The following is a 14,618-nucleotide window of genomic DNA, read 5'->3' as shown; positions in this document are numbered from 1 at the left end:
ATAAGACAAATATTCTTGTTAAGATTTTGAGTTTTTGCAGTGAGGCAGTTCAGTTATTCTGCTCCTCACCGGGTGGAACAAACTTCCTGTAGACCTGAGGTCTGCTCCAACTGTCAGCTCCTTTAAATCAGGGCTACAAACATTACTGTTTACTGAAGCGTACTCTTAAATTAAATACTACTGCCCTTACTTTTTAACAACATGTGCTTTTTATTATTTTACCTCTTTTCTTATCATTTTATTTCATTTTATTTGTTATTTACTGTTTAATGATGTCTTGCTCTTTTAATGTTGATGTAAAGCACTTTGAATTACCTTGTGTTGAATTGTGCTATACAAATAAACCTGCCTTGCCTTAAAAATATTGCTGATCTAAATGACGCATAATCGTTTACTTCCGGTGCTTTTATTGTGAAAACCAGCGGAAGTGGCCCCGGTACACCTGACTCTCTCGTCCGGTCTAAACGTCAGTGAAAATGGCTCACGTCCTGACATTAAAACCATCTTTTCTTTCTATTTTTTTAATTTTCATTTTCACGAATTGTGTGTGTTGTAATAACGGTCGGAGGGTGAGGATGAACACATTACCTGTACCGTTGAATGAAGTGTCTGTCCCGGCTGTTAGCCACATGTTAGCGTTAGCTGCAGGACTGACGGTAAACTGTGGTTGTTTTGATTGACAGGTCGGAGACGCGTTCGAGACTGAGTTCGGGGATTCTCTGTTCCCCCTGGAGCACTCGTTTGAAGTCGGTGAGAACATTTACCTGTTATTCTGTTATTGCTGTTGTAAATACCTGCAGGCTAACTAAGGCTGGTGCTAATCACGTTATACCACAATATTAACCTTCTTTTATTTATTCTCATATGTGGCTGGGTATTTTTCATATATAATATATATATATAATATATATATATATATATATATATATATATATATATATATATATATATATATATATATATATATATATATATGCAGTACTCGAGTTGTAAAAAAAAAAAATCAGGGGGGGATGGTGGATTTTATCATATGGGGACAGATAATTTGTGCTGATTACCAATAATATAATATATTAACAAATAATAGCAGTGACCAAAACACCTGCAGAAATACTGCAGGAATGACATAGCAGCAGTTAAATGCAGCCTTCTGTAAGGCTTTAAATATCCACTGGGCTTACATCAAATACATCAAAACACAACAATAAAACAGTTTTCTGAAACTTATCAATATGACTCTGTCCTTCACAGGATAAGTTAAATGGATCACTGCAAAAACTCTAAATCTTAACAAGAATATTTGTCTTATTTCTAGTTAAAATGTCTCATTTTAGTAAAAAAAATCTTATTACACTTAAAACAAGACTCATCACTGGAAAAAAACAAAATTTTTTACCTGTTTCAAGTAGATTTTCACTGAAATAAGTAAGAAAAATCTGCCAGTGGAACAAGATTTTTTTGCTTGTAATAAGAAGATAAATCTTGTCCCACTGGCCGATGTTTCTACTTATTTCAAGTGAAAATTTATCTGAAACAGGTGAAAATTGTCACATTTTTCTGGTGTTATTTTTCTGGTGATGACTCTAAATGTTGAAATAGCAGTAAAACACATTCATCGATGAAATGACATAAGGGGATGGAAAGGGGGGGTGGCAGTTTTACAGGGGGGATGATTTTGACTTGATTTTGACTTTGATTTTTAATGTATGTATAATATTTTATTATATGGTGAAACATATGTGAAGTGCTTTTATCATTTGACCAAAAAACCCATAATTCATAGTATGAATGAATTAATTTTTATGTCGAACATGTATATGAAAAATAAAAAATAAACTAACGTCTTCATATTCACATATGTTTAAAAAAAGGAGTAGGAAGTATACACTTTTTCCTAGTTCCTACCCCTTTATAACTCTATGAATTTACATTATTGTTATTATTATATCTACACAATATCCATATAAATATAGTCTATATAAATACTACGTAAACATGCCTGTTACTACATAATTATCCATATAAGTATATAGAAAATATAAATATTAAATAAATATTATATCAATATATAGAAAATACAAATATTATATAAGTCTATATAAATATACCCCTATATAAACGACATACATATCCCTATAAATATATATGTGCTACATACCTAATAAATATATAACATATATTACATAATTATAACTATCCTCTCAACATATAATATATACTACATAAATGTCCACATAAATATCTAAACATATCTTAAGCAACTATAATATACCTTTTTCCCTATTTTATTTGTTTCTCACACTCCAGGTTTATAAACTATTTTTTGTATCTCTTTTAAACAGATTTATGTTAGTACTTTGTTTCATTTCCTGCTCCAAACTGTTCCACAGAGTCACTCCACAGTTCGTTAGTGGAGGTTTTGGGCCAGAGCTGTCAATTTTACATATTTGTCCTCATCATTGCAGTAAAATATTTTTGCCCCCCCAGATGATACAGCCAAGTTCCAGGTGCGCGGAGCGCTGGTGCTGAAGTCTGGCAGGGAGCCCGGGCGTCTCACTAACTCAGAGTCAGCTGTCGGAGGAGGACAGAAGCAAACTGAAGGTGAATCAGGTTGACAAGATGAACTGAAGCTGTGACTCGCTGATGCATTCACTCTTTATTCTTGAATGAAATGTTATCGTCTTTATGGACACTTTTTGACCAGCACCAGAGAAAAACACTTGGAGTCAATAATATATATGCAATCAATGAAAACTGAGGAGCATTGTGTAATAGGGCTGCAACTAACGACTATTTTAATAGTCGATTAGTCGACTAATCGGATAATTAGTAATTTCTTTCTAATTTAGTATGAGGTTGCTTTAATTATGTGGCAAATGATAATAAACACAAGAAAGATTGCACTAGAGCCCTGCTATAGCGGGAATGTTTTCTTCATCCAGCCTCCCGCCGCATCCGCAAAACTGAGAATTTATGCCCGCACGGCGCACAATAATAGAGATGCATTGATTTAGTGTCTTCTCCCGTCCCGCAAGAGAAATGTCCAGACAAATCTATCTGATTTAATGTTAACATGATCATTGTGGAGTTTGATGGATAATTGAAAGTTCATAAACACCTAACTGAAAGTGCGATGCAAATCCATCATTGTCATCTATCACACAAGCTTTTTTGCCTTTCGAGCTGCATCAATTATGATTGAGGTTATAGCAACGATAGTAGCTGTGTGTGGCTCAAATAACATGAAATAAACAAAAGTTAACGAATGAAACAAATTAATTTAACAAATGAAAATAGCTTAATATCTTACCAAGGCGAGTCCGTTTCGTTCAACACTCCCACGTGCTTTCTCTTCAAATGCATTACCGACGTGCTCCCGTGAAAAGCAAGGTCGGCTCTGCAAACCTTGCAAGTCATCTTTTTATTCGCCGTATCGAGGCTAAAATGCTCCCCCCAAACTTTTTAAGTTTTATTACCTGCACCTGCTGAGACGCTATCGTGCTGCGTGACTCTCCGGCAGAGATTGTTTTGAAGTGAGGACACCTCACTCCGTTGGAAAAACACGTCAGGCAACAATTGTTGATAATGGAATTAATTGTCGACAATTTTAATTATCGATTTTTGTTGACAACGTCAACGAACCGTTGCAGCCCTATTGTGTAATAAGTAAGGATGTCCTGATCAGGTTTTTTTGGCCCCGATTTGATTTTGATTATCTGCCGATACCGAGTCCCGATCCGATACTTTCGTAACACATTAAAAAGATGATCAAATGCAAAATAAACAGATCCAGGTTGTCCCTCATTTTTATTTTATTCTTTAATCATTTAACATTTAAACATCGCAGTTCTCTTAAAGGTAGCTTGCACAATCAAATAATAATAGTGCAACTTAAACTAGGTATAAAAATAGTGCAAATTTAAACATAACTTTAAATTAAATAAAAACAGCCGCTCAACTTAAAATACCCAGCAGGCATGTAAACAAATAAGCAAATAAAAGTGGTTTTTAGACTGTCCTCTTACTTCTTACTGTCCTTTTCTGGCTTAAACAATAAGATGTTTGTGTTTGAAAGACCTAGTATTTTCCCTCGCGGTAGCAGGGTGTCCGTCACGCTGCCCGCAGCCTGTGGCGTTTTTCTGAATGCTCAGCTCAGGAAGACGACACAGACGCTTTGTTCAGTTTTCAATCACTGTTGTAACTTTTATTTATTTACCTCTGCTGTAACACTGCCGTGCGCATGTGCAGATCAGCAAAAACAAACAACTTTATTCAACTCACTTTACGTAACGCAGCCCACACTCCGCACCCCCACCTCACCCGTAGCTTTCTTCAATTAGCAGCGTCGTGGACCTGTTGCTTGTTGGAACACCGGTTATTTAACATTTTTTCCATCATCTGTTTGATGCCCTGATCAAAATAATGAGAATAAATTCCAAACCATCGGGATGCAACGTCAGATTTTGATCAAGTCTGAAACAACGTGATCGGGCCGATATCGGATCACTTGATCGGATCGGGACACCCCTAGTAATAAGTTGTTAATTGTACAAAGGATCACCCTTTTCTTATCCAGCCAAAGCTTGTATCTTTTGTAAGACGTTTGTTTCTTCTCCTCAGGAAGTGGCAGCAGTTGACGGTCTTTACAAGATCAGAGTGCCTCGTGTTTTTCTGCAAGCGGACAGACAGACGGAAGTGGCAGTTGGACGGTTACCTCACAGCGTTGTCAGAGCTGTATGTATTTAATTCAAAAATGTTGCTAATTAATTAGACATTTTAAGTTACTAAAGTAAATTTTACCTCCATATATTGGGGGGGAGTTGTCCATATATGACACATCTTGTGGTTTTTCTTTGTTATGGCTCCTTATATTGTATTTTTCAGTTTTCTAAGACATGATATTGTTTTCAAGGTGGTATATTTATCCACTATTTATTATTATATATTTATCTTCCTGTGTGGAATTGTGGGGAACCACCTTTAAAACCACCTTAAATTCAATAATAAAACTTCAAAAACGAGCCATACGTATCATCAATAAGGCTGATTACTACGCTCACACAGATCCACTTTTTCTAAATTCTCATGTTATTAAATTTTATGATTTGTTTTATTATAAATCATGCAAATTATGTTCAGAGCAAAATCAAAAATGCTCCCTGACCCAATAAAGAGGTTATTTTCAATTCAGGAGACTCCCTATAATCTTAGAGGTGTCTGCAATTTCACAGTACAAAAAGCTAAAAAAGGTATAAAAAGGAGATGTGTCTCCATTACTGGAGTTAAATTCTGGAATGATGCCAACATAAATTTAAAAACATGTCATTCTCTTTTTGTTTTTAAGAAAATGGTTTGTAAAGCTATTTTTGAAGCTTATAAGTGCAATTGACTATCTGTAAATGTTTCTTTGCTTTTCAATTGTTTCTTTGCCTTTTGTTGTTTCTTTGCTTTTCTATTCTCTTTTTGGTTTTCTGGAGGTCGGTAGCCAAAAAGAAAGTTGGTACTATAGGATAGGCTTTTATAAGCATTTTGCTTCAGCCTATGCCTTTTCAGTTATTGTTCAACACATTTTTGGTTTGTATGAAATGTTAATGCTGTGTACAATGTTTTTTTTTTTTTGGTGTTGTTTTGTGTTGTCATGACTGAATAAACTTCATTCATTCATACGTATAAACTTGGTTTTCTTCAGTGTGCCATGGTGGAGTCCCACCTGAGTGACGTGATCACGCTCCACACAGACGTCTCCGGGTACCTCATCGCCGTCTCCATAGTAACGTTACCTGGAGCCTGCCGGGGCACTGAGGTGGAGGATGAAGTTGATCTGGAGGTTTTCAACACCACACTGAGCATCATGGCTCCTGTCAATGCCCCCGGGTCAGTCCCGTTATCTGCCTTTGTTTTTAATTCTTTATTTTAAATACCTTTGATTCATCAGGCTTCATCAGCTCCACACCATTTGCTCATCGGTACAAGTCCCAAGTACATTTTTTTCTGATTCAGCAGTTGCTTCAGTACTGATCTTTCTTTCAGACCCGAGACCGCTTTGTTCATTGAACGAATGGAACAAGAAACTGAAGAAGAAAGGGAAGAATCCACAAGAGCAGAAGTCATTCTTTGCTAAATATGTAAGTGCTCATACTAAAAGTATCCTGTAATGCCTGCGAGTTGTGCCCTTGAAGGTTATATTCAGCCTTTGATATTGTGCTCTGATGTTTGTAATAACCAGTTTAGTCACTGTAAAATCTGTTAGGAGGACTCACTGTACCTGCATGTATTCAGTAAACATGCCTTTATTTGTAGCCAGTAAGTAGGGATGCCTTCTCAAATTCAAAGAACTTTTCCTTTGCTGTTTGTGGTTTGTTTTTTTTGTACTTGGCAACTAGAGATGGGCGGTATGGACTAAAAAATGTATCACGATAATTTCTGGCATTTATCCCGATAACGATAAAAATGACGATAAAACAAATACCAATTCAACTCCACCTTTTGTAACTATAAATCTATCACCACATTCAGTCTTTGGAGCCAAAACACTGCTCTAAAAGATACTAAATACTACTAAACCTCATCAATGGGAATTTATCGTTCTTTCTTTCTTTCTTTATTTCTTGCTCATTTCTTTCTCTCTTGCTCATTTCTTTCTTTCTTTCTTTCTTTTCTTTCTGGTTCATTTCTATCTTTCTTTCTGGCTCATTTCTATCTTTCTTTCTGGCTCATTTCTTCTATCTTTCTTTTTTTCTGGCTCATTTCTTTCTATCTTTCTTTTTTTCTGGCTTATTTCTTTCTATCTTTCTTTTTTTCTGGCTCATTTCTTTCTTTCTTTCTTTCTGGCTCATTTCTTTCTTTCTTTCTTTCTGGCTCATTTCTTTCTATCTTTCTTTTTTTCTGGCTTATTTCTTTCTATCTTTCTTTTTTTCTGGCTTATTTCTTTCTATCTTTCTTTTTTTCTGGCTCATTTCTTTCTTTCTTTCTGGCTCATTTCTTTCTATCTTTCTTTTTTTTCTGGCTTATTTCTTTCTTTCTTTCTTTCTTTCTGGCTCATTTCTTTCTATCTTTCTTTTTTTCTGGCTTATTTCTTTCTATCTTTCTTTTTTTCTGGCTCATTTCTATCTTTCTTTTTTTCTGGCTCATTTCTATCTTTCTTTCTGGCTCATTTCCTTCCTTCCTTCCTTCCTTCCTTCCTTCCTTCCTTCCTTCCTTCACGTACGTTGTGCGTGGATTTAACACAGAACCATAAATCAAGCTTCACACAAAAACATCATCAACGGGAATTTATCATTTTTACCGCGAGATACAAATTCTTACTGTGGGGAATTTTTTTGACGGTTATCAGTGAACGGTAAAATATCGCCCATTCCTACTTGCAACGCCTGTCTTTCCTATTTAAGGGTGCTTTCATACCCGTAGTTTGGCTCAGATTCAAACAAAAAGATGCCCTTTTCAAGCTGTTATTGAGAAACCGTAACTGCAACAAAAGTCATATCACAGCTTCACTTTTAAACTTTAAATAACAAAAAAAGTGAGTCATCTTTTAAAGCCTACAGTGAGGTTTTTGTTTGAGTTGTCACTAGGGATGGGCGATATTTTACCGTTCACGATAAACCGTCAAAAAAATTCCCCACGTAAGAATTTTTCATCTCCCGGTAAAAATGATAAATTCCCGTTGATGATGTTTTTATGTAAAGCTGATTTATGGTTCTGTGTTAAATCCATGCACAGCGTGCGTGAAGGAAGGAAGGAAGGAAGGAAAGGAAGGAAGGAAGGAAGGAAGGAAGGAAGGAAGGAAGGAAGGAAGGAAGGAAGGAAGGAAGGAAGGAAGGAAGGAAGGAAAGGAAGGAAGGAAGGAAGGAAGGAAGGAAGGAAGGAAGGAAGGAAGGAAGGAAGGAAGGAAGGAAGGAAGGAAGGAAGGAAGGAAGGAAGGAAGGAAGGAAGGAAGGAAGGAAGGAAGGAAGGAAGGAAGGAAGGAAGGAAGGAAGGAAGGAAGGAAGGAAGGAAGGAAGGAAGGAAGGAAGGAAGGAAGAAGGAAGGAAGGAAGGAAGGAAGGAAGGAAGGAAGGAAGGAAGGAAGGAAGGAAGGAAGGAAGGAAGGAAGGAAGGAAGGAAGGAAGGAAGGAAGGAAGGAAGGAAGGAAGGAAGGAAGGAAGGAAGGAGGAAGGAATGAGCCTGAAAGAAAGAAAGAAAGAAAAGAAATGAGCCTGAAAGAAAGAAATGAGCCTGAAAGAAAGAAAGAAAGAAAGAAAAGAAATGAGCCTGAAAGAAAGAAAGAAAGAAAGAAAGAAAAGAAATGTGCCTGAAAGAAAGAAAGAAAGAAAGAAGAAAAGAAATGTGCCTGAAAGAAAGAAAGAAAGAAAGAAAGAAAAGAAATGTGCCTGAAGAAAGAAAGAAAGAAGAAAAGAAAGAAAGAAATGAGCCTGAAAGAAAGAAAGAAAAGAAATGAGCCTGAAAGAAAGAAAGAAATGAGCCAGAAAGAAAGAAAGAATCATTATCTTTATCTTATTATATTTATCGTTAGAGATAAATGCCAGAAATTATCGTGATACATTTTTTAGTCCATACCGCCCATCCCTAGTTGTCATTTGGAGTAAAGTCGGGTCTCCATCCGAGCCACATTTCCACCAGCGTCCTGATCCCGTGACCCGTTGCTTGGCTCATCTGAGCTCTTTTGATCATGTTTGTGTCTTGTTTTGTTCTGTGCCGTGTGTCCCTTGCTGTGCTCAGTGACCGTGTGTTGACTCAGTGCTGTGCTGTGTTCCAGTGGTATTTGATTCTTGGAGGTGCAATCTTCCTCATGGTCAGCAATTCGGCACAACCCCCAGCGGGGGGAGGCAGAGAGCAGAGCTGATTCCCACTGAAGTACAGTTTTCTTACTTGTGGCTCATTCTGTCCTCCCCTCCCTCCTCTGCGTGTTTGTGTTTAACTTCTCTGCAGTGTGACTAACTCAAACACACCTCCTAGGTGTTCACTCGTTCCTTCCCTTCCACTCACGCCCTCTCTACCTCGGTCCGATGTCAAAAAACGTCTCGGGCCTTTAGTTCAAGTTTTTAAATGAGGGAGATCAAATTTCATTCAATCAAAACCACCTCTCTTAAATATTGAGCTATCAGTATGAATCAATTCAGATTGGATATGATCAGAATGGTGTTTTGGCCTTGAAATCTTCACTCTCCTTTTCTTCTCTGCTATTTAGAAATTAACCTAATCAATGATGGGGGGGAATAAAGATATGGGACCGTTTTTAAAATTACATGTCACTAATTCAGTAAATTTGTTCTCTTGAAAACACGGCGAACGTTGTAATTGATTTCCCTTCTCTTGGTTTCCCTCCTCAGTGGATGTACATCGTGCCTCTCGTTCTCTTCCTGATGATGTCCGGGCGCTCAGGACCAATCAGGAGGCGGCGCTGGAGGCGGAGGCGGCAACGGCGGCGGCCGATGAGCAACACGCCAACAGCTGATCTCTGAACAATGTTTCTCTTAGACCGTTTTTAACTGCTGTACATAATGCTGTTTAGGGTAAGTGCATAATGTTGCAGTACAGAGGAAATATTGTGACCCGAAAACGACTGCATTTTTAATACTAATGTGAAAATAAAGTATTTATTACTTGACTTGTTTTAACTGTGTGATTTTGGAGTAATAATGTTGCCGTTACATCTAAAAAGAGCATGCATTAAAGAAGAACTGATGAAAGCTTGTGAAATATGTGTTTACGCCGGAAAAACCGCTACACCTCGAGAAGGCTGCACGATTAATCAGAAAAGAATATTAGACGTGCATGTGATCTCATTCCTAAAGTTGGATTCACTAGCATTCATGTTTCCCTCCACTCAGATTAGGATGCATTCATGTTTTCTTGCTTTCCTTGTGACGATAGCAGATGCAGCAGCAGTCGCATGTAGGCCTGTATTGAAAAAAATCGATTTTCCGATTCTAAATCGATTCTCAGATTAATTCCTAAAAATCGATTCTTATGTCTAAAGATCGATTTATTTTTTTTATTTTTTTTTTATTTTAATTTTTTTTTTTCATAATTTTCGCCAGGTGAACTTTAATCACAGTAGTCGGACACACAGTTTGTCATGACACTTCTGAAAAATGCCAGGTGCTTCATGGCAATATGTGTGCGTGGTGACAGAATAAATTAGATAAGCTAAAATGATTTGTTTACTGCATGAACTTTTTTTTTTTGCACTTTAAATGGATATTGAAAGGCCTGTTTGAGTTATTTATTTCTTAGTTATTTCACAATAATTATTGTGAAATTATTTCACTAGTTATTTTACAGTCATATAATTCAGGCAACAGCTCAAAAAACATTTTAAATAACACTAAGCCAAATCAATAACGAATCGAATCGAATCATGATAATCGATTCTGAATATTAAGAATCTGAATCGAATCGATACCCACCCCAAGTCGCATGCAATGGTCACTCATGCAACGTAAAACCAAACAGTCTGTTCACCAGGTGGGCAGAGATTAGTGAATGATCCAGTCATTGATCAGCTTTGTTCCTCCTCAGCTCATCAGTTAAACAGAGACGCCGCCTTACCTGATGGTCTTAATGAAGCAACTATATAAAATACAATGATCATTTTCAGCTTTAATCCAGACCTTTTAACAATCTCAACAAGCACCTCAAACCTGTTAGTTACTGTTAATACTTTAATTTCCATCCAGTCTCTTAACATTATTTTATAAATACCGATGTTGCAGGCAGCTCTGTCAATAGACACAAGGAGATTTAATTGCTACTGGGTCAGTGTTCATATGTTTATGACAAAATAGACAAATCTCAGAAGCAGTAACTCATAATAGAAACTTATTTTAGACTTGGCTCCATTTATCCGTGTTTATTTATTTGCAGAGGTGTCAAGTAACCAAGTACAAATACTTTGTTACCTTACTTAAGTAGAAATTTTGGTCATTTATACTTCACTGGAGTAATTATTTTTCAGACGACTTTTTACTTTTACTCCTTACATTTTCACACAATTATCTGTACTTTTTACTCCTTACATTTTAAAAACAGCCTCGTTTCTCTATTTCATTTAGGCCTTTAAATAAAAACTATCCAGTTAAATTGCTCCATCCGGATAGAGTGAATTTGGTTGTGGTTGTTTCAGATGTTCTTGTCCAGTTTTGTTCTTACATCCGTTCCCTCAGATTCCTGCAACTAAACTTGGATGTACATTCCAATAAAGGTTAGGATAAATGATAACATGCCTCTGAAGTTTGACTTTTTGCACCATTACAATACTTATAGGCAACTAGTCATCATATCTCCTGCTCTCTGAAACACATGTTAATGCTCAATAGTACACATATATGGTTCTTTAATATATTTGCTTTATACTAAGATACATTCATTTTCAATGTCAATGTCCTTAATGGCTTTTTTCCCCCTTACATTACTTTTACTTTTATACTTTAAGTAGTTTTGAAACCAGTACTTTTATACTTTTACTTGAGTAAAAAACTTGAGTTGATACTTCAACTTCAACAGGAGTATTTTTAAACTCTAGTATCTATACTTCTACCTGAGTAATGAATGTGAATACTTTTGACACCTCTGTTTATTTGCACATAAAAGACAATTTCAAAACCAGAAAAGTTCGGAAGAAGTAAACAAACCTGATATACAGTAGGCTTATAAAAAACACCTCTGCAAAAAATAGATCAACAACAACAAAAAAGAAAGCAATACAACATTAACAACTAACTTAATTAACATTAATTGCTGCATTTTTTTCAAACATAGTCCACTTATAGTCAGAACTGCTTCATTTCATTGTTTTGGACCTTTAATGAAAGTTTTACACTCCTTACCATTTAATAATGGACCTATTGTTGTTTTAATGAGACGGCATGTGCTTGTTCTTGAGTGCACTTTAGCTTCTGTTAAACAGTCTGAGGACTATGTGGTGAAGAAGTTACACCTTTCACTGAAGTGTGAAAACATCTCTGTGACAAACTTAGCGATATATAGATTAGACATGTTCCTGCCAACTCCAGACAGCTGTCTCAAGTTCAGTTTAATTCCAGTGAAAAACTCGATGTAAAAATAAATAAATCCTCATGATAATGAGACTGTGTCAAAATAAGGATTTCCAATCCTAAACTCATGAGCTGGCTGTAAAAGGGAAATGTTATAACTATGGATTAACACTTAAGCAGCATTTTAGTGCTCACGTGGTTTTGATTTGCTTTTGATTTATCCTTTATTTCAGCTGCTGATATTGTGAGAAGCCACTTGAGACATTAAAGTATCTCTAAATCTCTAAATCAGATCACTTCACCCGGGTACATCCAGCTGAGAACAAAGCTGAGCAACAGATTCCTGCTAAAATATTAATTCAATAGATGGAAAACAACCCGCTGAGCTGCAGCAGTCTTCAAAACATTTCAAGCCCCAACAATGAGGGGAGGAGGGCCATTTGCATCAGCTCCTGCTCTTTTTTTCCAACTGTCTGCAATGAAGACAAAGACTTCAAATAGTTAGCTATTCTGATAACTTTGTTGACAGCCAGGCTTTCTTTCCTCAACTCTGTGCATCCAGCTGATCCGCAGATGCGTCACGTTAACCTTAAACAAGGCTAATTTCCTAAAATTAGAGGCTTGATAAACTTCTTCTCATCACAACTTAGTTTTTTTTATCTGTTTGTTTCATCTTAGTTTGAAAAAGGCCCTTCGTGCTCCAGTTTCCCTCACAAACGGGGGAAACCAGAGCCACCTCTTTGTCGCTTTGCCACATGTGAACTGAAAAGCCCTCTCTCATCACTTTAATCCGTTATATTCCAGCCGTGGGTTTGACCCGGCACGATCAGAGCAGCTGCTGTCATTCCCCGCCGCTTGTCAACTATTGTGACATTTCACTCGGCAAATACAGACCTAAACAAGCTGCTTGTGCGCCGAGGACTCGGCTGACCCCCCCAGATGCTCCGGCGTGTTTGTGCAGACAGTTCACCGAGCTTTGGGTGGCTTTGGCTTTGACAAATCTGATAAATTAAGTGCATTAAAATTGAATGAATAGAGCAGCTCCAAATTAATAATAAAATTAATCACAGATTCAGTGGAAATTCTGCAATAAAGAAAAAAAAAACCTTCTGGCCACTTGAACAAACATTCTTGCGGTTACATGCATCTAAATCAAGCTATTGGCAACAATCTAGCTAAAGATTAAACTGAAGTTTCAGAGAATCTGAATGTACAGTGGGGCAAAAAAGTATTTAGTCTGCCACCAATTGTGCAAGTTCTCCCACTTAAAAAGATGAGAGGCCTGTAATTTTTCATCACAGGTATATCCAGTACTCGAGTTGTAAAAAAAAAAATCAGGGGGGATGGTGGATTTTATCATATGGTGACAGATAATTTGTCCTGATTACTTAATATAATATATTACAAATAATAGCAGTGACCAAAACAGCTGCAGAAATACTGCAGGAATGACATAGCAGCAGTTAAATGCAGCCTTCTGTAAGCTTTAAATATCCACTGGACTTACATCAAATACATCAAAACACAACAATAAAAAACACTTTTATGAACTTATCAATATGACTCTGTCCTTCACAGGATAAGTAAAAGACTGCAAAAACTCAAAAATCTTAACAAGAATATTTGTTTTATTTCTAGTTAAAATGTCTCATTTTAGTAAAAGAAATCTCATTGCACTTTAAACAAGACTCATCACTGGAAAAAACAACAATTTTCACCTGTTTCAAGTAGATTTTCACTTGAAATAAGTAGAAAAATCTGCCAGTGGAACAAGATTTTTTTGCTTGTAATGAGAAGATAAATCTTGTCCCACTGGCAGATTTTTCTACTTATTTCAAGTGAAAATTTACTTGAAACAGGTGAAGATTGTCAAATTTCTGGTGATGACTCTAAATGTTGAAATAGCAGTAAAACCACATTCATTGATGGAATGACATAAGGGATGGAAAGGGGGGATGGCAGTTTCACAAGGGGGATGATTTGGTACTTATTTTACCAAGGAATTTACCAATTCAGTAAAAATCCTACAATGTGATTTCCTGGATTCTTTCCCCCCATTCTGTCTCTCATAGTTGAAGTGTACCTGTTATGAAAATGACAGGCCTCTCTCATCTTTTTAAGTGGGAGAACTTGCCCAATTGGGGTCTGACTAAATACGTTTTTGCCCCACTGTACATGCGCGAGAAGACAATCGATTATTGAGTGAGGTGTGTTTCTCTCCGCACTTTCTCGTTGGCGTTCTTCAGGTTAGTTCTTTGTCGTTGGTCTTCTTCTTCTGCTACTGTGTTGATATTCTGGCTTTCGCGGTAGCTCGGTTCAGCGTGGGTTGGTTTACATGCAGCAATAACTCGGATTAGGATGCATTATCTGACACTAAAAGCTCGATCTCAAGACCTTCAGTCCGGTGCGACTACAGCCCGACTAAGGTGTACACATGTTTCACAGGGCGTTGGGTTGAGCCCGTTAGTGTTTCCTCATTGGTTTGTTGTCCCTACATGGGTGCCGGTTGCCCGTCTGGACCTCATGGAGGATTCTGCACCGTGTCTTTATCAATCAAATTTCCTCCCACTTGGTACACAGCGTTTCAAGATATGACCTCAAAGTGAGCTTCTTGGACATGAGC

The 14,618-nt window shown here is 37.0% G+C and overlaps 1 pseudogene; it reads left to right on the top strand.

Moving 5' to 3' along the window:
- The first annotated feature begins 429 nt into the window (after positions 1-429).
- LOC133422313 (ER membrane protein complex subunit 10-like) lies at positions 430-9,606 on the top strand (annotated as a pseudogene).
- Positions 9,607-14,618: the final 5,012 nt, after the last annotated feature.

The sequence above is a fragment of the Cololabis saira genome, chromosome 21, assembly GCF_033807715.1.
Source record: "Cololabis saira isolate AMF1-May2022 chromosome 21, fColSai1.1, whole genome shotgun sequence".
Taxonomy (NCBI): Eukaryota; Metazoa; Chordata; class Actinopteri; order Beloniformes; family Belonidae; genus Cololabis; species Cololabis saira.
Note: the sequence above shows the minus strand (reverse complement) of the source record. Positions and strands in the feature narration are given on the sequence as shown.